Source organism: Acanthopagrus latus, chromosome 9 (assembly GCF_904848185.1).
Source record: "Acanthopagrus latus isolate v.2019 chromosome 9, fAcaLat1.1, whole genome shotgun sequence".
Classification (NCBI taxonomy): Eukaryota; Metazoa; Chordata; class Actinopteri; order Spariformes; family Sparidae; genus Acanthopagrus; species Acanthopagrus latus.
Genome location: NC_051047.1, coordinates 20,837,012 through 20,862,857, shown reverse-complemented (window position 1 = coordinate 20,862,857; position 25,846 = coordinate 20,837,012). Strand labels below are relative to the sequence as shown.

General features: G+C 40.6%; 1 long non-coding RNA gene across 1 annotated transcript; it reads right to left on the bottom strand.

The window, feature by feature from the left end:
* Positions 1-3,438: 3,438 nt before the first annotated feature.
* Positions 3,439-20,267, bottom strand: LOC119025807. The gene is made up of 3 exons (XR_005076920.1): positions 20,047-20,267; positions 14,558-14,659; positions 3,439-3,790 (listed from the first exon to the last, which is right to left on the bottom strand). It is a non-coding gene; the product is annotated as an uncharacterized LOC119025807 (long non-coding RNA).
* Positions 20,268-25,846: the final 5,579 nt, after the last annotated feature.

Here is a 25,846-nt window from a genome sequence, read left to right as displayed (position 1 = left end):
ATCTCTCAGATATGGCGTGGAGACGGCTTTGATTGGACATGCTGCCTACCAGGTAGTACAGTCAAACGTTCGGCACATGCATATTTAAAGGGTGCACCCCCTCCTCTGGCTTTGTATCAGGGTGTGGAGTGCAAGGTAAGAATAATGAGGTTCATTACAGGAATCCACCCACCTCTCACTTCATGTCTTGACCGTGGCCCGTGTGCTCTTTTTAAATCTTTAATAAGTAATTAACCTGGCTGAAATGCTAGAGTTGAAATGGCCTAAAAATGGCAAAAAAAAAGAACCTGCAGCATCTTCGCTCGATGCCTTGTTGCCTTGGAAACATTTGGATTGGAAACGACCGAGCAGCGGAGAAGATAATGTTGGAAGCAGCATCAGCTCAGTGAGGAGAGAAAAGAAAAGTTAATTGGTTTTTCGCGATCCAACCATAACTGACCAACAGCAGCTTTTGTAAACACAGGACGAGGAACGGGAATATTGAAAAAAAGTTTTATAATCTGAATTCACTGGAAATAAGGATTGGTTCGTGCCGAGGACAGGAATATGCTGCCTTAGCCTGTGAAGGCTATTTGGAGCGGGAGCTTAAGCTTGACACAATGTGCCCGTACAATGGTTGGATCTGAGGTCTTGGGGATCTGCGGAGGGAAGCGCAGTCATAACAGAAATCCCCCACTACAAAGAGAAGAGGTGAAAAGGCAGTTATTTAACCAGATGCCCCACTCAGCAGAGAGAGGATTAAAATGCACTACTGCTTATCTGGCATAAAGACTTTGACTTTAAAACTGCAGGTTCCCTCAAAAACATGGTGTGAAGGTCAGCCTTTTATTAGATGCCTTTTGTGTGCTAATGAGAATGCGGGGGGATTTATGCGTCGTTCCTCTGTTCTTCTACTCACTCAGAGCTTTAATGTGATAGAGGGAGAATAACAAGGCTGCGAACAAGTGCTTTTTTGTTTTCGAACCATTTTGAGGGGTAAAGTGGGCTCTGATTGCGAAGCAAACACGCTGAAAGCCAAGGTAACTGTACAGGGCTCAAGCGAATGGTTAAGTGTCTTTTAACCAAGGTGCCTTCGCCTCAGATATTACATAGTTCTTCTGTAAAGCCACATTTGTATTTTTCTTCCTAGAAAAAAAAAAGTTTTTTGGGTCATTTTTTTCCTGTTGCAGATAGACTAGAACTGGGGGTATCTTTTAAATAACACTGCCATGAAATAGTATTTGAGTGTTTGTTGTCACAGAACCTGAGAGAGCTGCTGGCGTTTTACCCAGGGCAGCGGCTTGGCTCACATCAGTTTCCGACAATAAATTGGCTGATCGGTGCTGTAACATTGATTTTCACGTGTTAAGTTACACCTGGTGCATGTGTGTCCTGGTTGTGGGGAAAAAAAAAAAAAATACGATGAAGAATTACAAAACACGCTCCATGTTAGACGGCAGCTGTAAGCCTTTAGCACAAGAGAAGACCTGTTTTCTTTATCAACATTTAACTAAAACTGTGGTCTTTTCCCAACCATAACCAGGTGAAGTCATTTAGTCAGTCATTCATATTATCTAAAGATCCTTCTTACGAGACTTTATCTCGCTGTATTCCTGTCTCACTCAATATGACCTCTCCAGACTTTTTGTAGTTCAGAATGCAGCGGTAGGAGTGCTCACAAAACACCTCATAACACCTTTTCCAGCAGCTTTACACTGGTTACCTGTAAGAATGGATTTTACTTTTTTAATGACTACTTTAAAAGCCCGTTTGGGTTTTGCCACTGATTACAAACACCACTGGCTCACTAACCCCTTACTGGACTGATTTGATCCCTGGACAGAGGTCTGTTAGTTTCTCTTATGTCCAGGTTTGCGGGTTACCTCTGTTTCATTTTAGATCTCCCTCAAAAACACACTACTTTAGATAAGTTTTCTCTGGAATCGGTCACCCCTGCCTTTTTACTTTTCATTTTAATTAATTTTTACCATTGTGTCATTATTTTGGTGTCATTATTTTATTTATTTATTTTTTTAAAGTAATTACATGGATACAATTATTATTATTGTGATGATGAAAATGTGATGTATGTATGTATGTATGAATGTATGTATGTATAAGAATAAAACTGGGAAGTAAAAAAACAAAACAAAAAAAAAAAACAGAAGAAGCAGGTTTTGGCAAACCCGAGAACTAACAAAGCACAAATATACAAAAACTTAAAGTACAGACTGATGAAGCACGCAGAACACAGGCAAGAACACAGAGGGAACACAAGGCGCAAAACAGGACTGGGTTACAGACAAAGAAACACAAAGTGAGGTGAAAAGACAGGCTTATAGACACAAGACAGGAGAGAAGGTGGTGGGAAAACAGAAAAAGACAGGAAGTGGAAAGTAAAACACAACACAAGGATAAACTTTCAACGTAAAACAGGAAATGACAAAACAAAAAAAATCAGGGCCGTGACAAAATGCTTTTGTTTTCTGAGCCAACCAAAAACTCAGTTGCTGATTTTTGTCTAGTTCAAAGTCAGCACTACACCTGTCCTTTTAAGAGTGGTACAACAAATAAAAGAAAGAATATGCCTAAAGGAGAACTATGATTCCTTCAAAGCATACAGTATTTGTAAACACAAATTACCAAAAAATTGCTCAAAGGTTGTTGTTGAGATGAGGAGAGCATTTATCCTCTCCTCATCTCAACAACAACCTTTGAGCAATTGGAGCTCAACCCGAGGTGCACCAGTGACTCCTCTGTGGTTGTAGGTTGTAGGATGTACTGGGAAGCTCTCTGTGGACAAACGGCAACACAGCAGATACATTTGTAATCAGTTATTTTCCACTGAATACATATTTTATTATTTTTACACTCCAGGCAACCCGCCACATCTGCTTTTCACCTCTCATACCTCTCGTCACACAACAAGTCACAGCTATTGTTGAACCCGGTGACAGTGGGAACGGTGCAGTATGAAACCTGAAGCAGCTCACCACAGACGTAGCCCCCAGCTCTCATGTCACTGAGGTGTAGCGGGCTGTTGATCCCGTGGAGCCGTGTGTCAGCCATCACACTCATCACCTGCATTAGATATGATCCCATTATTCAGAGTACCACTTCTCCGAATTAAATAAGCAGGTGACTTATCAAAAAGTACCAAAATGTGTCCCTAAAAATTGGTAGTTACACATTCCAGGTTTTTTTTAATTTTTTTTAATAGCAACTCTTAATTAATGTGTTGTAAGTATGGCCATTTTAAAGCACTATATGTTCAACAGCTGAATTAGTTCTAGTTCTAAAAATGCAGGGAGTAGTAGGTGGTAATACTACTACTACTACTACTACTACTACTACTAATGATAATAATAATAATGATAATAATAACAATAATAATAACAATAACAATAAATAAATATAAAAGACTATAAGAGAAAGTATTCAAAAATGAAAGGTCAAAGGTCAGCTCAAGTCAGGCAGATGACTCGAGTGTAGCTGGAGGTCACCATGGAAATCTGAATAATCTATAAACCTATAGAATAACAGGGAAAACATAAAAAATGATGTCGCAATTTTGCATTTAAAATGAAGATAAATTTAGGTTTGATCCAGTTGCCAGCAAGCCAGAACGTCAGTGTAGAGCTTTAATATGACACATATCGTTAAAAGATAGTTAATGTATTTAAATGGAATCACGCCGTCGGTTTCAGTCTTCGTGGAGCCTTTTTTGCACTTTTCCCCCCGATCCTCTGCACACTTCAAAGCCATCAGGTCCTTGGAGTGACATTACTATTCGGCTCACATGCACAATAGCCTGTAAGGAATGGACATTGAATTAGGCGAGAGGGTTTACGCTGAAGGTATGGCCACATAACGCATTAATCTTTTATTTTCCGTCGATAATGTGGCACATCTAATGATGAGGGGGAGATTAAACCTCGGTAAACACAGCCTGTCGTACAGTGTATAACAGTTCAAGGCTGACAGGGCCACAAAACTGTGTCGGTGGAATTATGTTAGTGCAGGTGAGGGTTATTTACACACAATTTGCAACACATGCTGTATTCTGTTACGGCACTTAAGAAATCTGGAAGTAATGTGTAAACAATACATTTTTTGCAGTCTGTACTTAAATGCTATATTCAAGCTGGACAGTATTCACAAATCATTGCACCCCACTTTAACTGAGCGGTGGATGTTCTGCATGACAATAAAGACACTTAAGCAATGAACACCATTAAATTATGTTTCGTCACGTCACATATCTGCGGTGTCTCTGGACTCTCTAAGGGGCAGGGGTGAAACTAAAAATAAAAAAAGAAGCCCAGGGTTGGGGTCACTTAGCTAGCCAAGTTCTCTTCTGCTGTGACGCTGGGGTAAAAATTAAGTATGGTGGTGTTCTGTAAGGGCGCTGGCATATGCTAGCCGGATAAAGGTTTTAAACAAAGCCCTTTGGCGTGCACAGCTCAAAGGGCAGGAGCAATTGCCCTCATGCCAGTGATGGCATAATTCTTTGAATGAAAATCAGCTTCTTGGCACAAGACACCTTTTTTGTTCAAGCATGAGTGTGAGCCCTTGAAAATAATCAGAGTCCAGTAGAACGTATCTTGCAGAGGATTGTGTTGAGTGGAAATCTACTTAATGTGCTCTTGTTTGCTACTAAATAGCAGATTAACCCCAGAGGCTTAGACCAGCCTGCAGCTGGTGCAGAGTATTCAAACGAGGCGTCTGAAGGGGCCCTTCTTTCCATCCCCGTCTTGGATTTTTTGATCCAACCTGAGTTACCATAAAGTCGGATTTTACACGAAAAGGTCAGCAATGCACAAGACATCAAGGGGAAATACAGATGAAGGCAGATGAGGCCTCAGAGAAGCGACAGATGTATCGTTATCACACAGACAGTCGAGAAATAAGACTGTATAGTTTTGTTTGTTTGTTAGAAAATTATGATGGGAGCAGAGGAGGAAAAAGTGACTGAGGGGCTGATCACACAGAGACGAGTTGCTACAGATGCCATTGCTTTTAAAAATGCCTCGGAAAAGCATGTTTTTGACAGCGTGGAGTGCCTGTGGAGCTGGGCTGCATGCTCGACTGGCCATCATATGTAATTAATGGAAAATGCAGTACGACTCCTGTGCCCGGCGCTGCAAAGTTCAACATATTTCAACCTCCAAAAATTGCTAGAAAAAACATGATGCGCATTGCAGGAGAGGACCGCCCACCAGACACGGCATACCGTAGGAAGGCAGTTGTTATACCGGTGATGATGTCATCGCAATCTGTCTGTGATCCGCCTCTGCGTGTGCAAAGGAAGGAAGTTGGGCTTTCTCTCAGGAAACAAGCTCTGCGCTCCATGAGAAACCAGCTTAGACTAACTTTAACTCACGTCCACAGATGAAGGAGTCCATGTTTTTTTTTTATCTTCTTGTCAAGATGAGAAGATTGATTCCACTGTCATGTCTGCACAGCAAATGCAAAGCTGCAGCCAGAAGCCAGTTAGCCTAGCTTAGCATAAGGCTGCACATGCTCAACAGTAAAACAACACGTTGTGGTGTTACAGGGGATTATGTGCTGCACTATTTCTTTGATTACTTAGTCACTACGTCTGTCAGAACTTGAACTAGAGCTGCACATCACCTCTCAAAAAAACACTAAGTGCTGTTTTTACACTTGCGGTTGTGGGTAGTTGTTCCCCCCTGTACGTTCACTGCTTATCTAACTGGGCCTCATATATTAGCATGTTACCAATCTTCTCATCTGACTGCAATTTTTCAGAAGATCAAACTCTTCCATTGATACTTAGTACGGTTGAATTTACAATGACAGCAAAGCTTCTACTGACACAAAAGCCACTTCATGGTGTTCCATATAACAGACAATATGGCTGTGATGCCATGTCATTGCCGTTAATGGTAACGGCAGTGGTCGTTTTTTAATTACACAGCGATGTGTTTGAAAGAGTCAAAACCGGCCTTATGTTGCCCTAAAAACCTAATTGAGATTCATTAGGATCTGCACGCTGACTGCTGTCAATGTCAGCCACGGGGCAAGTCATTTATTTATAGACGTGTTTACAGTAGGTGGTATATGCTTTGTTGTACAGTTCGATTTTGAAATGCCCCGAGGTTACTCAAGAGTTTGCCTCGGAAAAGTCCCTGAAAAACATTGTTGGGGTAATTGTCTGTATTTGACAAGGCTTCAGTGCGAACATCTCAAACGGGGGGGTTCAACATCAATTTATTCTTTCACAAAGCATGGTGTCTCTTTTCTTTTTTTCCTTCAATCACTTTTCATGTGTCATTCCTCTGATAGATCTTCCTTCATACAGTCCTTTTTTTTTTTTTTTACTAGAAATGTGCTGCCTAAAAATGAAAGCGCCAAAGTCCCGCAATGTGTCTTATGAGAGCACAAAGCATATGGGGGAGTATTAGAGGCCCTCTGAGGTTGGGGAGAAAATTGGCCATTTGTCTGTCACATTTGGCCCATTCTCCCATTACCTGTACAGACCCATTACAAGCTGCAACCGTAATAACTCCCCATGATCTATGACTGTGATGTGGCGAACCGGCGAGACACATGAACCCCGAGCAGGAAGCTCGATTTATGCCTATGTATATATCCCCGGTGTGGGTTTTAAAGGCTTTGTTTGTATTTTTTTTTTTTTTTTTTTTTAAAAAGCACAGTTTGTAGAGGGTTTTTTTTTTTCCTGCTTGATCCCCAAATGACTTAAATTTAATGTCTGTGTTTTTGACTGTACTGTAGTCATACCCCCTGAGATTACAACACCAATGACATATTCAAAACCCCAGAACTCATTCCCTTCTGCTCAACAGTTTCCATCCCCCCTTTCAAGTCCTCGCCACAGAAGGGGAGCTCATGCAGAAAGGATTTGCCCTATCCAAGCATTGTACCTGCTGTAAATGATAGATTTAGAGAGAGGCAGGGAGGGGGAAAAAAAAAAAAAAAAAATGGCAAAAAAGAAAAAATAATAATCTCTTTGACGTGAGACATGACAAGTGAATAGACATAAAAAAGAAACCAAGCACACAGAAAATTGGATTTTCAAGAGTGCCTTGTCTCGCAAAAAATGACCAGTCAGAGGGTGTTAGTGAGGCAGACTGGCTTTCATTAGCCTAGTCATTTGGCATCACTGAACCATGAAGATGGTTAAGTGATATTATGTTAACCTCCTGTTTTACATCTTGGGTTGAGATTAAATGTAATTAGATGGCTTTTGTACTTCCCACATAGTCTTCTGGGTAATTGATGACTGACTGAAGTCATTTACTGACCGTCCGCGCTATTGTTCTGATCTCACCACTGCCGGCTGCCATTTCGAACAATGATTGACCAAGACTACAGACATCCGCTAGTTCGCCATGGCTTTGACTTTCACTGTGGTCACATCAAAAGGGGAAACGGCGCGTACCGTTTAGCAATTTACGGTATCTTTGCCCTATTTTTAGCCCTGGCGTCGGCTGAAAAGATGTGATGAACGCTGAAATTTTTTTACACTGTTTCAAATCATCAAACACATACAGAGGGAAAAGGGGGAGCCAAACATTAAAGGACAGTACCATATGTATGGGTATGTTTGACCTTTAGAATATAATTGATGGTTCTGATTCGGATGGCCTTTTATCAGAAACATTTACTCTGGCAGCAGGGAGTATTTTTATAAGAAAGCACACGTTGTAGTAGGCGTTTGCTGCAGTTTTGTTGCAGATCTTTATAAAAAGGCTTCACATTATAAGAATTGGATTATAAGTGGGTGTTTTTTGTGTGCACTCACAAAGGAGTTTTGCCTATTTTCAACCTGCTTTGTACAATTTTTGGTAGTAAACTGTATGTAAATGAACAATGGTGAATTTCACCAGCATCCAGAGCCCCGTGCTCACACTCCAGATAAAGCTGAAGTGTTTACTTGGAATAAAAACAGCGCCTTTCCCTGATTTCTCCCGTCATGTATTGTTAAGCACCAGTTGTGTTTGTGTCTTTCAACAAGGGACGTGTCGTGATTTTCATATAGTTGTACTTTTACAATGTTGCCAATTTAAAAAACTGTAAAAAATGTAAAAAATAAATTTTCCATCGTTTTTGAGTATGGAAATAATTCAATACTACCCGACATTGCACGATTGTTGCGGCTGTGGCTCAAAGGGTAGAGCCAGCATCCTGTTACCAGAAGTTTGCTGGTTCGATTTCCCCGAAACTGCTCCTGATGTGGTGGTTGGCACCTTGCATGGCAGTCACTGCCACCAGTGTATGTGTGAATTACTGTAAGTCACTTTGGACAAAAGCCTCTGCTAAATGCCCTAAAATGTAAATGATTAGAGGCCATATCATTATCAGGCTCTGGTAGAACATGTGTTGAACGATCTCTTCCATAAGAAGTCAGTATAGGCCTCTGCCGCTATATACGACAATCACAAACAGCAGATATTCAAATAATGATACATTTTCAAAAGTTTCCGGTAATTATCAAATGCGACGTTTGCTTGAAATGCCCAGACAGTCATTTCTAATCTTCTAAGCTAATCTACCGAATGGATAAACACTCACTAGGCTGGACTGAAACACTGTAAATGGTTCAGTAACATTTCAGCTGAATTGCCTGATTAATTTGTTTTCGCACTGTTTCCAACCATTTTGAAGCCTCAGGTTTGGCATGACGGCTGTCAGCATTTTGTTTTTTTTGTTTTTGTTTTTTTTATAGCCAGAAGTGATCATAATTTGAAAAGAGGTGTGTTGGATCTGACTGAGAACCCAAGGACACACCGTGTTGGCAGCTTTTCAATCAAGGTAGCCATGTCCTACAGCATACCCTGCATTATCATCTATTTTACTCTGAATGGGACCATCATTTACTAAATGAATATCATGCTGTGAAGAGGACTTGAATCGAGCGGTTGAGACCATAAACTCACCAGGAAACCATTTAGTGAGGTGCAAAATTGATGATGCATTGGGTTTATTTTCTTATAAGCTTAAATACCACTGGACTTTTTTAACAGTGAAGTCTGATAATTAGACAGAATACAGGTTTAAGGCACTTCGGCAGCGGCTTCACTTTTGAGACCAAGAAAGCTCTATCCATATTCTGTACAGTCAGTGGAGAAGACTCACTGTAGGTCAAGAGTTTTAAAACCTGAAGAGGCACACATTTGAGGATGTGGAGACTACAAATCATCCAGCCAAGTCCCACCTCATAAAAACCCCAAGATGAATATCTTGGTTTTGCTTTTCTGCATGAAAATCTTACAGATAGAGAATACAGACAGTCCCGTACACTCACCCACAGGCCACACAGACAACACGCAGAGAGAGCTGCTGTAACTGATTGTGTTTCGCTGTGAGACAAGTCAGATAGATACACTGGTGAATTATTTTTGTGCACCTCCCAAATTAAATCTTAATGCTATAAAACTATACTTTACACAAGAGACTTATAATCACATTCACACGATATAACCCGAGGTGTGTCTGGCCTATTTAGACCACAGGTGTCAGACTGAGACCAGTTGTTCTTAGATGGAGGCCAGTAGAATTAACCCTGAAATTGGTGTAAGGAGCCATGGGTTTCATTTCCACTGGTGATGGGGATTGTCTTCACACTGTCCAACAGCCACGTCCAGATGAAAGAGAGGACGAGTTGATAAAAATGTGGAAAAGCACATCTGAGTCACCTCCAGTTAGACATCTTACATCACACTCAAAGCAACCAAGTTTAGAATATGTAGGATTGGTGTTGTGTCGATTTCATACTTAAATCAAATACAGGGCAGAACATCACCAGAATAACCACTAACTGCTGATAACTGTAGCACCGGTAGTTAGCTTGGTTGTACTGCTAGCAGCCCAGACAGGGGGCTCCAAGCACCGGAGAAGTGTTTATGTCTACCACAGGGGCTTTGGATGCAACCGGGCTGGGGCTAGCTGGTTAGCATGCTAACTTAACTATATAACAATTGATGATTATAATCTCTGCAACACAATACAATGACATCACAACATCAAAACTGTTATACCAGATAATGTATTCTCTCTTTTACTGCATGAGCAGTGTGAGGAGAGACATGGGTTGCTGACCAAACTCTCTAACGGTGATTACTGTTGGAATATAGAGCTATTTAACACTTATTTTAATAAATTTTTTAATTATTTGTCATTATTAGTTTTGAGTTTTACTGATAAATGTAATGCAAATATGTTCTTGTTGTTTTACAACCAATGAAGGGAAACAAAAAAAGATAAATAAAAAACAAAACACTCATGAAGTATATAGAAATAAGACAGTGACGTGGTGTGTCCTAAAACAGTGATTATAGGTCTGCTCATTCCTCACACTTTTAATTGAGAATTTCTTTCACATTGTTCACAAAGCTCATGCAAAGTTCACCACAGGCTTATACAAATAAGAGACTTACACACATCTCCTATGTATGAATGCAATGATACGCGTCACGTACCGACAGATGTGATTTTAAAGGTTCAGTTCCCAGGAAAATGAATCAATCTGTGTGCATAACCTTCAGTATTTCCCTGTAACCTTCATTGCGACTACTCACCAAACGGCACGACCAATAAACAAAACGAGGATGAAATGATTTTATTAAAACAAAAAAAAAAACTCTCCAAGAAGTGATAATTCACACTGAATACAGGAACTATTGTTCTGATGAAACTTATAATTGCATTTTGAATAACAGACCTGATTCTTGAGCGACATCATACAAGGATCCACACTTGTATAACAACAGAAATGTTGCTTTTGGTCAATGGGATGTCATGGTTGTTATTGGCTCATGTTCAAGTGTCTTTCTGGTTTATGTTTCTTTGTATCCTCAAATTAATGTGAGACAAAGTCCTGTGTTACCGTCTACTCTTCAGACGTGTCAGGCAGCCGTCTGCTTTAATCAGAGGTGAAGTACTGTAGTTTATTCATAGTTGGACCCTTTGGTATCCAGGCTGTGAGATTTAAGAGACAGCAAACAACACGTGAACAAGAAGGCATGAGGAGATGAGTGATGTAATTTTGTTGATCAAAAAACATCTTGTGCTGGAAGGAGCGTTATCTTTTTTTAATGTTAAGGCAGGAGGGAAGAATGTGTGTCCGAGTGGGTTTGGATGTTGCTGTGAAGGAGGTCATTAGCCAACCGGTGAGGGTGATGCTACCTCGCCAGAGAGTGAATTAAAGCCAGTCACGTTTGTTAAAGTGTGAGGAGGCAAAATCTGTAACAGCTCCTGGTGCCTGCTGCCGTATTCAGGTCGGGTTGAATCGTGATTACAAACCTCCAGCTGAGAAAGTCTGTCAGCTTACTATCATAATTACTGCTCAAGTTAGATATGAGGGAATTTTCCAGTATTTGCTTCCAGGCTGTGCATTCTGGTTGTTGTGGGTTTTTCTACTTTATGAGCAATCGGGGAATACCACAACCATAGTGATGAAATACTTCTTTAATGGATAAATACTTACCAGGCTGGACTGAAAGCCTGAAAATGGTTTGGTAACATTTCAGCTGAATTGCCTGATAAGATTGCTTTGCACAGTATCACTACCATTCTTAAGTATATATCTTGGTTTTTGTAGCCAGATGTGATCATATTTGAATGAGATGGTAAAGTAGATCCAGTCAGGTGGCCCTGGTGGCGACTTGTCAATCAAAAGGTAAAACTAAAAGTGGGCCATAATTTGCAAAGTCAACATTATGCTGACTTTCTGACTTGATAAACCAAGAGGGAAGTACTCTAGGGTCATTTTTCTCATAGACTTCTATACAGTTGGAAGGTGGAGTCGCCCCTTGTTGGCTGTTGGAAAGAATGCAGGTTTAAGGCACTTCTACAGTTTTTCATTTTTCACACCAGGAAGCACTCTACACTACACAGTCTATGATGCAAATGTTAGCTTTTAGCTCCAAAGAAAGCCTAAGTACAGCCCTCAGCACCACTAGCCATTGATTTTGTAAAATCCTTTTAACGGGTCTTTAGTTGGAACAGGTTCTTGAATGTGACCTCAGACTCAACGCAGCGTGTAGGAGTATGCATGTATGCAGCATTTTTAGTGACTGCTGGCGACTCAATGTTTCTGCCCTGCTGGATTACGATGATGATGATGATGATGATGATGATGATGATGATGATGACGACAATGATGCGAGTAGCTTTGGGGAGAGAGGCAGATGGACCCCTTATCCTCCCTCTCGCCTGCCACTGGGCTGACCTTCATGTCCCTTGAAAGCATGATACCTGTGAATACTCTGATTATGGCCAGGCCAGGCTGCGCAGGCCCCGCGACCCCTTGCTGTGCCAGTGAGTGTTGAGGCAGTAGAGTGGACATGATTGACTCTTACTGCATACCCTGTCGGAGAGCTGCATTCCAACAGGGAAAGACAAAGAGACCGAGCAAAAAAGGGAGATGAGGGGGGAAAAATAGAGCGAGCCCGCCCTGCATTCTCTGGCTAATTAAGTCTTATTATCCTGCACAACAGGAGGTACCTGAGAAATAATTGGCCACAGCGACAGCTAAATGTTCCAATCTGGAGGTGAAGCCAAAAGCACTGGAAAAGGTCACATGCCATTGTGCATTTCGCTGATCTTATTAGCGCTACAGTCTGTCAAAGGACCTATCATTAATTCGTGGGCAAAATACTTGCTAGATAGCCAATCTTGTTTAGGTGAGAAAATTAAATTTGTCTTTGTGTGATTTTTGACCTGTTACTCAAAGAGACAGTCACCTCCAATATCAGCTTTTGTTCCCACTCACTTAGTGAGGATTACGTCTCTTTCTGTAGTGCTAATGCAACATTGAATCATAGTAGAGGAAGTGAAGGAAAAATATACCAAATCATGAAATGTATATCGGCGCTAACATGTGACATCCGATGACTTTTCAAAAACCTACCTCAGCAGGGAGAGCTTACAATAAGTCATGATGTGCCGCGCATATATTTTCAATCCTAACAACATTTCTTGGTGATTTCACAGATGAACACCTTTAACCAGAGAGGAGGAACTAATCAGTTTAAACAGCTGCTATCTTTGCCACTTAAGGCAAGACTGACTGTCTTTTCTTAAAACATCTATTTTCCCTCCTTTCAGTAGTATTTAGCTCAGAATTTAATACATTTATCTTGAATTAGTAAAAAGAGCTTTGAAGAAAAAAGGTTATCTTGACATTAATAACCCTCCAGATTACAAAGCTTCTCGACTGAGCATACAGTGTGGCTCCATTTGTAAGCCCGCAGCTGTTTTTTTATTTAGTTTTCATGCTACAGTGACCGCTTACAGTCCAGCTGTGTGGCAACATTTTGTTGGGATAAATGTCAACAAAGCAGAGCGACTGCAACCACATTCCTCCACTGGCGCTTAACGCAGTAACTATTTCAGATTAGTGATCAATACGTGCCATTAAGAATTACTTGTTTTATTGGTTCATGAATAAAAGTTCCAGTTCAATTTCATAACTAGTAACTACAAACTACAGTAGAAAAAAGAGCATATTTGTGAGAAAAATCAGACTTTGTCATTTAATGAAACAGCTTATTATGATCAGTGTGTATATTTTGTACTGGCCATGACGCTGTATGCAATCAAGCTGCCTCTTAATTCGGCTCCTTGACACGTTTCTAGTGCATCGAAAAGTCGGACTGAATGAAGACCTCCACAATGGTTAAATTTCTGTTTAAATTATCGAGAACTTAATGCACTGGATCGCACACGGACATCATGTCCCGAGGAGCCCCGGGGCCCGTGAAGGTAATCTGGGAATGGTTGCTACCAGTAAAAAACTACTTCAGAGGAGCAAATTGTAAATGTATTGAATGACTGCACTTCAACTGTACAATAGGCTGCTCAAAATTTCACAAAAAAATAATGAGTAGATAAGATCAACAGTGATTGTGGTTGCGCTTTTCTTCTTTCCCCCCCTCTGACTGTCAGGAGTGTTTTGAAGATTCTGTCTACTGATGCATTAAGGCAGGGTGGTTTCTGTGCCACCCATAGACAATTTGCAAATGCACCTCTCTCTCTCTCTCTCTCTCTCTCTCTCTCCCACAGCCGTGCAGACGCATCCTTATAAGAAATAAAAAAAAGAAATAATACAAAAAAAAAAGTCTAAAGTGGATATTTCAAAGAAATAAATCTGAGTGTGAGAGATGTGAGGCAAAAAAAAACAAAACACTTTGATGATGAAGCTCAATAAAATGTAATGTTGGTCAGTAATCTGCCATGTTTGTGTTGACGTTTACATGGTTTTACTGTCGCGGGGGGAGCTTTAAGCAGCACCAAAGCAATATTTCTTGTGTTTCACCCAAACTCCGATCAGTGTCGACAATAATACATCACAAGTTCCATAGGGTCTCTTATACAGTAGAGTCAGAATGCTATTTACGAATAAACGCGTGCTGCTTGTTATTCATAGCTTGTTTTCCTTCACTGATGAACGGTCGCTGTAATTCGAGATTGGTGTTTCTTCGTTGCTCCGAATTGTAAAAGTTATTATGCTTTCTGGCTCGTTAACTAACATTTATATGGATTGTGGAAAAAACACTTATACCAGAGTTTAACAATCACAGTGGCTTACTCTTATTATCCAGAGATACGGAGGTGAGGAGGTGTTGGGACTCGTGATCCACCCAAACCAAGACTGGTCGCCTGTGTTCAAAAAATGACGGTCAGCCCATCGCTATGCAAAAAACAAAGCAAACAAAAAAAAACATTAAATGTCATCCTTGCAAGCAGTTTATCACAACCAATATTTGTACCTGTTGTTAGGCGGCAACCTCTAGTGGATGTACTAATTATGATAAGAGCAAAGGAGAAACTTCAAGTGACATTGAGTGCCTGGGACGAGCAGCAGGCTTTGAAGGCAATTTAATATGATGGCAAAACCATCTTTTAAGTCCCATGAAGTTAGAGTCCCTTGCTAGGGTACAGTCACTAGTGCACACACTCTGTGGGCCCCGCAGTGTGGAAGACTCGGTTCATCTTATAACCAGGAAGTTGAACTTTTTTTGGGGCTACGGCTGCTGGTAGCCACCAGTGATCACCAACGGTTGGCTGTGTCATTTTGGGAGCAGTCATGTATGTATTTTTGGGAGTCAGTCGACCTCAGACAGGAAATTATTACTTTGGTTGACTTTACACCTACCAATGTTATTAAGAAATACATTATCATAAAGTCACTCTCTACATTCAAAAGTCTTAGTCATTTTTCATAACAGACATTTAATTGTCTTTATCTTGTTAAAGATTCAGTACTTGTTTTTTCGATACACTTTTATGTGCCAGTATTCTAATTCTGATTCTGAAAAGAAAGAAAAGTTACATCCGTTGTGACTGGGCAGCAAACAAAACAGTAAAATAACAACTAAGAATATAAAAATACAAACAATATAACACGACGTAATATAAATTAGTGTTGGGTTTGCAAACAAGTAGCAATAATTTACCACAGAACAGTTGGAGAGATTAGCAAACGCCAAGTATGTCAAGTGAGTAAAACACACCGTTTATATACAGCAAAAACGAAACAAGGCTCCGTTGAGTTTAAAAGTCCACTGATGAGGAAAACACGGAAATGAGCCCCCGTGAGATTGTACAGTGAGACTCTTTGTTCCTGCTGTGAGCGAGTGTAACACGAATTAATCAGCAACTAGTAGCACAGTGTGCTGTTATTTCACAAACAGCGCTTTGATGAACTGAAGGAGGCCACGGCAATACTTTTAATACAAAAGGATTATTGCTTTTCTTTATCTTCCCACCGCAGAACAAAATAAGAATCGACGTGAGTTCATAAACCGACTGAACAATATGAGGTGTTGTCAGATAGCCGAGCGCCATGCTGTGAATAGCCAGATATCTGTTTATGAGCGACTGACCTAGGGAAGAGTGTTATCCAATGGAACATAATAAGCAGCGCCCATCTCCAGAGTTTGCACGGAGCAGATGGCTGATGAGAAAAGCTTAACAAACGGTGTAAAATTGATCCGTCCCTATTTGCGATTGCAAGAATTCCATTATTAGGCGACCGTTTTGCAATATTTATGCTTTTCACCCTGTGTTGCCCCTGCTAAGATTGCCACCCCGCCTCCTACCCCCGCTGAGCCTTTTTGTCAGCCAATCATTCACCTAATGCTAATGACCAGGTGCTAGCTCTACTGTCCCTCAGATATCATGCTTGAAGACGGATGTATTGATCGGGCGAGATTGATCAGGGCAGGGATGATACAGCAACATTACATGATTTATTCAGGTTCTAATATCTTGCGTCAGGAATTCCCCTCTGGGACTCGGCTGTCTGGGCCCCGTGTACTTTCATCATCCATCCCCAGCATCAGACTCTCCTTTACAGATTCCAACCGCAACTGCTGGAGGCAGTGACGGTTTCTATTTAGTAGCGAGGCTGACTATTTAAAACAAATCCAACACAGTTTGGAAACTGTTGCTTTTTACATTCATTAGGTTGTCAATAGAAAGGCTGCATTTCCTTTTCCGTCTCCCACTTTACGGAACAGCTACATGATTTGCATTCCATGGACGGGAACATTTTTAAAGCAATCGAATAAGCAGTTTTCCATTTCACAAAAACAAGACAATCTCGCCTCTCAAAGAAAGAAAAAAAAAAAAATAACGAATCAGTATTCATCAGTCGGGAAAACTAATTTGTGATGCATTAGACATACTCACGACACACGCTCGCTGAACTTATGCTGCTTGTTTACAAAATCTCACAAACCTAAAGTACACAAAATCAAACTGTCTCCCAGTGGCAAGCGGAGAATTTGTTCAGGCTTCAGCTGGGCAATGAGGCAGGCTGCTCCGCGCAGCTGACAGTAAATAGTTTCACGTTCCCACTCAAAAAAAATAAAAGGGAGAGAAAGAGAAAGAAGATGACTATATGATGCCAAAGGCTCCTCAGTCAATTTAATGAGCAGCTGACACAAGTAGAAATGTTTTTAGTCTGTGACCTTTATCAGTGTACCGGGATTCACCTTCTTTATTCCTCCTCTAAATCACCATGAACATTACTGCATACAAATCCACTTGTGTACAAAGCATACAGTGACACTGACACTGCTGTGTATCAACGGCTGGAATATGCATGGATAGTTACTAACGGTTATAAAGGGACAGTTTACTGTGGCAGCAGTTGTATAATGATGGACTGTGACATCTCTGTGATGTCATCCAGGTGTCGCCATCTTGACATGCCATTACCCCCAGTTGATCCAAAAATGGGCAGAGAGGAGGCCATCTGTCACTCAAAGTGGTCACACCCTCAAAATAGGCTTAATTTTAAGTCTTTATATTGTTTGAACAAATGAGTTATATGAAAATTCTCCCTCCATGCAGTTTTCATGAACAGGGAAATTAGCTATGGAGATCATAGCATTTCTTTTGAATACACTTGTAAACACTTGAATTTATGCTGTAAAGTTGGGGATCGATGGGGGTCTACGAAGACTGACTCACTTTTGGAGCCAGCCTCAAGTGGTCATTCAGGGAACTTAACATTTTTTGCCTTCCTAATATTGGCTCCACTGTTCATATGTAAGTATATACTGTATAATACATGCTGCAAGCGTTCCGAGTTGCTATTCCTGACTTCCAGTCTAAATACGTCCCAATTGTGTCTGCTTAAGAAAAAAATGGATAGCAAAGGGGTGTTTGTATGGCAAGTCTGTGAACTTCACAAGTGGCGACAGCAGCTGATTTAACAAATTGGCTCACTTTAAGGAGAGACAGAAGGAACCGGCTCGTAATGCGCGCTATAGCAAAATCTTCTATCAAGTTTAAATCAGCTCAATGGAAATGAAAATGAAAACAACACAAACACTAGATGCATGAAGAAGTGGTGAAAAAGTAGTTGTTCACTTTGTGTGCCAACGTCGGTGGCTGGCTGTGGTGGTGGGTGTGTTCCCTAGCTATGGAGGAGCTTTCAAATGTCTATCTATTGATTTATTTCTTGTGTTACAAACAGGCTATCTGGAGTTTGAACGATGTGGTATGTTACCAGGCAGGGAGAGAGTTTGATAAGAGACACAGTTGAGTTGCATTGTGGGAAATAATGCGACGCTCTAGTGTTTTTTTCAGTGTTCGCTCCATGCTAGAGACTGAAAGTCCAGACAGTTGCTTCAATTTTTACTGTTTTAGGTTTTAATCTCTCTCTTTTGAGTCTCCCAATTCTATTTGAATGCAATTCTCCTCGTAGGCCACCAGGGACCTTAATACATAATTGGCCTTGAACTGTTTGTTTACCTCACCAGACAAGATAGAGGAGCATTAAAAGGGAGATTAAGGTCCTCATTTAAACCTGTTCAAAACAATGTGCCTGATTTATAAATACACTTTGTCTCAAGCTTAAAGCAGTGACTTTGTCAGTTGTTAACATTATTTCTTAATTTACTAGAATTATTATTAACATTACACTGCACTTTTGATCAACAGAAAAAAAAGAGTTGTAAATTCTTCTTCTTTCCCTGCACAGATGTTAGAAATGCAACCAAAAAGTAGAATAAAACATTTGTTATATTGTGATGAAGTCTGTTAACAAGGATCATCTCGGTGCTCTCTCAGACTTTTTAAAAATATTCCCCACAGTCTTCTGAACATCTATCTGGAACAACAGTTATTTATGCCATTGTTTATAAAATGTCACAGCCCTAACGAACGAGAAGTCTCTCCCATTGGCTAGTCGGGAATTTGTTCAGGCTTCAGCGAGCCAGTTGTGCAGGCTGTTTCGACACAGCTGGCAGCGGGATGCGCCCTGTTGTTCTGGGGGGCTTGAGGGCAGGTGAGCTCCTGTCAGAGTAGAGGATGGGTCGGGCCCATGATGCGTGTGGCATGTTGTTGGTGCAGCTGATGGGGAGGGGAAGAGGGTCAGCGGTACCTCCCAGGCTTCCCATTGCATCCCGCCCCATCCCCCCCCCCATCCCATCTGCCCTGCACTGACAGGATGTGAGCAGAATAACAAGTTCGCATCTGTCCAGTAATGAGATCCCCAGCTCAGCGTCAACATATCAGATGTTAACAGGTAGATGATGATAGTAGTATAACCTCATCAGTACTCATCACTGTAATCACATGCTCGTCTTCCAAGTACACTAAACTGTAATTACTGGACCGGTCTGCACTACATTACTTTAAGGAAAACAGTGACAGGCTGATCTGCGGAAGCAGGGACTGGCTGTGCTTGCAAATATGTTTTTGAACGTCACCGTCGAGAGCCACAAGTTTACTATATCGTCATCTTGAGATAACACAACTCATTTTCACATGTTATCTTTATCTTGTTGCAATTAGACAACAGATTCACTCACACACTTCTTCTGTGGGTTCGGTTTGGGAGTTTCAAAGACAAACAGATTGAAATTTGTATGACCCTTTGCCATTTGCCATTTATTTAAATTATGGTTAATTATTGTGAGTGATAGGACAACATACTGTGGTTAGCTTAAACCAGAGATGTTTTTGTAAAGTGGGCTGCAAACAAAAAGATTGTTGTTGGCATGGGTGAACTGGAAAAGTAATCGACTGCTAGGTGTCTCAATGTTTGCATAAAGTATGTATATAAAGGAGTATGTTTTTAAAAACATAGGATCCCTTTATGTGACATTTTCAGCATAATTCCCCATCTGTGCTTTGTTGCGAGGCTTGTTATCTTTCATAAACATTTTAAGTAATCAGTGAAATAACCCTTTTGGTTTCCTCGTGATAAGGGATTGATTATATCCTTATCTCAGGATAACAACGCTTGTTTTAGTAAAATATTGAAATCATTAATTTGTAATTAATTTGCAGGCATGGCTGTCCTGAGAAAATCTGAGCAATAGGATGAATGATGCACAGGTGTACTGGACAATGAAATCCATCGGCACGCAGCTGAAGTTTTTCTCTTGCAAAGTTTCATTAAAGCGATTCAGAATTTTAGTATCCAGTTATTTGCTTTTTTGCACCCCATGAGTGAGACGAGGGAACTGATGCAACTCTTATTTCTGTGTAAGCACAGAAAGAATTTTATTAGCTTAGCTTAACTTATCACAAGACTGGAAGCAGGAGGAATCAACTTACAAATGAACACCACGTATCTCTTTTTGTTGGCGGTAGATTTAGGGGGAGTGGTGCCATTCTTTCTCGATGAACAACATTTCTAACTGTATCCGCTAATGTTGGCAGCTACACTGTGGCCTGCCAGATGTGGCCGTTGAGCGCTGGTTTAAATCTTTGAACAGGCACAGTTGGTTCCAAACCTGGAAACCTCACAAAGTAGCTGTGTCTGGCTGCTTAGCATAAAAATAGTAACTGTCCACAACTCTTTTGTGAGTGCCATTCCCCACCTCTTTTAAGCCTTCACAAAAAAAAAGGGTTTCGTCACACCGTGATTGACTGGGAAGGAAATGCCCCAAGCTGCTTCCATTCCTCAATCAGGAGTCAGTCTCCACCACCCTGCCCACAGGTGATCTGAATCCCCAGCAATTAGTCCAGAGGGATTTTGGAAATCAGCCCAAAACAAAGAAAGATAGAAAGTCTTAAACAATGGGACTGCTACAGTTTGAGCACCCAAGAAATGACATGGTGCTACTTGTTTTTTTTTTTTTTTATCATTTGGAGTTTACATTCCACTCTTTATGCTGAGTTACGGAAAGAACAATTTGCCACCGCGTCTGCATTTAATGTGCAAACATGAGATCACAGTAAGATTCTCATCACTCTCAAAAAAGGTTATTTCATAAATATTCGTACACAAAAAAATCTGTGTATTTTGCAGAAGTTGAGTTTATTTCTGTGTGGTGTCAGTCTTCAGGTCTGTTCACAGATTCTGTTGACACTTTAATAGATATCAGTCGTTCCTCCTCCTCCTCCTCCTCCTCCTCCTCCTCCTCCTCCTCCTCCTCGTCCTGCTGCAGCCTAACAACATGAACCCTGAAAAGAGGAGCAAGAGAGTGTTTTTTTTTTTTTTTTTTTTATTAAGAGGCTGTTACAAAAGTAAGCTCATTTATTATTTACAATAAACCTACATATATTGTAGATGTTTTCGCATGAATGGATTCCTGTTCGGAAGAGATTCAACTGGTGACATTTAGCTTTTGTTCCACTCGCTTATGGGGAAGAGGGAGTTTCTTTCATTTTTCATGCAGGGGTCAGTTTGGAGGACTAAAAAAATGCACTTTAGAAAAAGAGGAAGCGAAAAGGCTCGCCTCAGTTACCTGCTTGGCTGCTGTGACCTTCAGCTACAAAGGCAGATCCCTGCTATTTTGCAAGTCGATTATTGGGTGCCCTTTGTCAACAGCCAACAATTTTTTTTAATTCAGCATTTTTCGATCGATAATTTTACATTTGCTTCCATTTATTTTTGTTCTCCTGGGAGTACAGTTCTGGAGAAATCATTGGCATTCATCTGGCGACAGGAGTGAGACAAGTTAATGCCAAACGCCTGCTCTCAAACATATTTCAAGCCTCTGAAGAAGTTATGCATTATGCACAAATGTTTCCCCCCCCAGCAAATGACACAGTTCATTGTTTAACTTTTTTTCCTCTGTTTTGCATACAAATATTAAGACTGTGTATGAGTAATATGTTGCAGCGCCATGTAAAGCGGAGTTCTGGGTGTGTGGACTTGAAGAGAAGTGATCCTCGGGGCTATGAAAAAATCACTGAACCCTGCTCTTTGCACTCATGTGCAAAGCATGGCAATTCTTCAGTCCACTGCACAGGCTCCCCATATTTTTCTCTCCTTTGAGCAGGTTGTTCTTACATATACAGAAAAACGAGAACCCATATGGTCCTTCAGAAGATAGTACAACCTTAATAATGAGAGCTCTCATTGGGCGGCGGAACCTCTGACTTTCATCTACTATTATAACATGGTGGCAGAATTTGTGCCTCGCGAAGGCTGAACTAAGCTACTGAACCACACCATGTCCAATCTCAGCATTAATGCAGGCTGATATGTTACCTAGCAAGCCACACCAGTCATTTCAGCGTTTTCAGAGTGATGAAAGCCCCACTAAAACTCAAGTGTTCTGCATTTGCAATGAAGTGGTGAGTGAATGCCCTTCTGAGCTCCCCTCCACAGTCTCACAGCAGAATCGGACTAATCCAAAATCATAAACGAACAGACATTTAGGCCGCGCGGGTTCACATGAGCGTGGCTGTGCTTCACTTTGATCATTCTGTCTCACCGCGTGGAGTCGGGCCACTTCAACGGGCCTTTTCACTTGATAGAAACTGAATTTCAAGCTTTCCTCTCCCACTTTCTATACGTTTAGGGACTGCAGATTATTGTGACTCTGCTTATTACTGCGGCACAATTCTAGTGAGAAGTGCTGAGATCACGAAGGCCGCCCTAACAGGTCACACTTTATAACAGCCATCCTTAACAAATGGTGAAGTTGAAATTAATTCAGCTTCAGTTAATAGTTATTTCAGGGATAACAAACAACAAAATGCTTTAAAACCTTTCTTTGGAACATCTTTTGCAACTTCATAACAGACATGCAATTAACGTTTATAGACCAACGTCACAGTAATTACAATCATCAGTTACAAAAATTAACAATTTCTTAATAAATGATTTTTAAGTAATTTCTTCACTTCAGTATACAATAAATGTAGCAGTTATCTATGATTAAGATGATTCAGTGTTTCCTGATGGCCAATGAGTAAAGTTACTGTTGCACTGTGTCACAATACATTCATGATAAGCTTGATATTTGAAATATTGAGATGGTGATTATAATACAGATATGATATTACTGTGCGAATAATCCGGCGATGAACGATGTTTGGCCTTTTGCATCTTTTGTTCATGAGTCAATCCGATTGTCTTTTCACTAGTAATTGACTGCAACCTTACTTGCCGTACACTTTTTCTTTTAAAAGTTATTGTTACAGCCTCTCCCCAACCTCACTACACTCATATTTTGAGAGCCAACGAAAGAGACAATACACACAGCAAACAAAGTTCAAGAGCATCTCCTTTTTAAAAAAATGTCTATGGTAACATCATTCATAATATCATAAGTGTGAATTAATTTGGCCGTGATAATGCAATGACAATCTGATAGCGTGACAGCTCTAGTTGCAGCGATACTTTCAAGCGTTGTGTAACTGTATCTCTATCTGATTGGCAGGTGTATTTAGATTTGTGAATGTGCACATTTGCTGTAAGAGCTGGAAATACAGACTTCATCAGTAACAGCTCAGACAGGCCTCTCAGTCAGCCGTCTTTATTATGCCTATTTTTAGGTAATTAGATCCTGTAATGGTGGATATGCTGTTTGACATATACATTGTCACTTACCTGTGTTTTCAAACCTCAAAAATGTCAGCTCTGATTCTGAACTTATGGTGCAAACTGTTGGAACACACGAAAAAACAAACAAAAAAAAAACAAAAACATTGAGGTAAAAAAAAAAAAAAATCAGTTAAGCAGATAAATTGACATTATTTCTCTTTCTTTGCATAAAGTGTGAGGCTGCTTTGCCCTCCTTTTCTTTTTTGATATTCCTGAACCGGTCTTCAGCCTCCACTCCACTCTGAAGAGTGCAGTTAATTGTATTTTCTCTCAAAAAGCAGTTCACCAATAATTATCTGCACTTAGGTTTGTATGAAGTGTACTGTGTCATCATCATTACCTGAATAGAAAGCCACACTAATCATCCAGTTAGGGGCGAAGCAGCCAAGTGATAATCAAAATCATGCCATATCAATTAAAAAATCATTTATCTCAAACATTTGATTTTCATTTATAATAGGGGTTATGCTTTATCAAACTAGTATCAATTATTCCAGTGTGTTTATGCACAGATAGACAAATATGTTTCAGCAGTACATGGAGCGTGTTTATACACCAACACCATGCACACAAACAGCACCGGTATAAGGGACAGAGAGTATAGGTAGTGGTTTCAGTTATTTACAGTGATTGTACAAAGAGGAAAAGATGGAAAGCTTTTGTTGGAGTCAGCGCTCTGTTACCTGACTGTCCCGTATATCCGGCTGAGGGGAAGGAGAGTAAAGCGACAGTAGAGTAGGTTGTCGGAGTCTGTTACAGCTCTACAGGCTCTCTGTGTTAGAGCGATGGGCTGCATACGGGAGTGGGGGAGACCAACGTTGCAGTGTTTCCCACACATAGACTTTAGTTGGTCCGGCCACCGAGGTACATGTTCGCATGTTTTACTTTTACACTCTCCCCTCGCCCTATACCTCCCATCCACTCGCACAATGCTCTACAGAGACCGCAGAGAGATCGTTTTAAGTCGCTCCTGTAGACGCACTGACTGGGATATTTGATGTCGCCCTTCTTATGCCTTCATTTTCGTAAAAGCTTCTAAGTGCACTTGGTTGTGCATTGTCGTTCGGTACCACGTTGGTTTCAATAGTTTGGATTAGCAAAGAGCCTCCTCCATACTCAGCTCACCTGCTCTCATGGAAATGAAATCACGCAAACAGAGGGAGTGCTTTGTTTTTCTCATTCTAAAATCATCAATCATTATTGGCTACAAAACATGCAGGTGGAAGGTTTAGCTATTAGTTCAAACTGTAATCAGTACCCTTTAAAGTATTTTTTAAAGTAACTAAACAGATTACATGGTGTAATGCATACTTAAGCACAAGTCAAACTACAGACTATAGAAAAAACACTAGGGCACCTTTTAGGGTATCACATCACGAATTACTTCATCAACGTGATGTTATTATATTTGATTACTTTGATCAACTGTTTTGAACCGGATAAAATGCTGAAAAGTTCTATTTATCTGTAGATGTTTATTTAGGTTTTACATCCAGCATTTCAGTGCCTGTGCAACATTTTACTGATGGTAAACAAGCTTCAATCTGTACAGTAATGCCAGAAAAGATGATTGAATTTCCAGATATGTCTTATTCAAGTTGTCTAGCGCAATATGCATCAGTTTGACTGGCAGATGAGAGTAATCTAAACAAGAGAACCAATCAAAATCAACACCCAGATGTGCCCAAACTGCCCAGTTGATGGAGCCTGTCTCAAATGTAGAGACGACGTCTGTTCCTATGCTTCATGATGTTGCGCTCAAATTATTAGTCCGGATGGCTTTTCAGACCTGTTTTAGCAAAAAGACACTAAGCAACAAAATTAATGTTATATTCTAAATATAAGCGTATTACTGAAAAGAACACATTATACGCAACCCCTCTCTAATCACCGACATTATAATGAAAGATCCAAATTTGCTGACTTTAACTACATGATCACAATTCAATTCATTTTGTTATATAACCATGTGATGCTGTTACATGTGACTTGTAACTCCCCAACACTGATTGCCATGACCTGCTTGAACTGACCGTGACGTGACCATGACTTATCAACCTGTCATGGACAGACGAGGAAGTCATCACAACTGACAGTCTGATCTTTTTGTGATTTTGCATGGGTCAGATGTGAATACCAGACGGACTGGTGAGGGCAGCAGGAGGGTGTCGGGGGGGGGCGCACCACGACATCATACATGCAGATAAGAGAAGCCTGCTATCATAAATGTGCTTCAGGGGTGCATGGATCCTTTGTGAATTCATTTTACAGCTTACATGGTGACGAAGATGGCTTTTTTTTTCCCCGTGCGCGCCGCCTATTATCACGGCTTGTTTACGCACATCTTGGAGTGCATAAATTTCTTGCTTTTAGCAGAGGAAACTGAGGCAGAGGAACTGCAGAAATTACCATCAAAACACAATTATACTGAGTAGCCCTCAGTGTTCAACGCTCTGTTCATGAAACAGACTGAACAGGTACAACCAAGAAAAAGCTCTGATGTTGATTCAAGTGAAACTATTATTTTAATTACAGCGATGAAAGTAGGGCTGCTTAAAATAAATCTTACTCTTA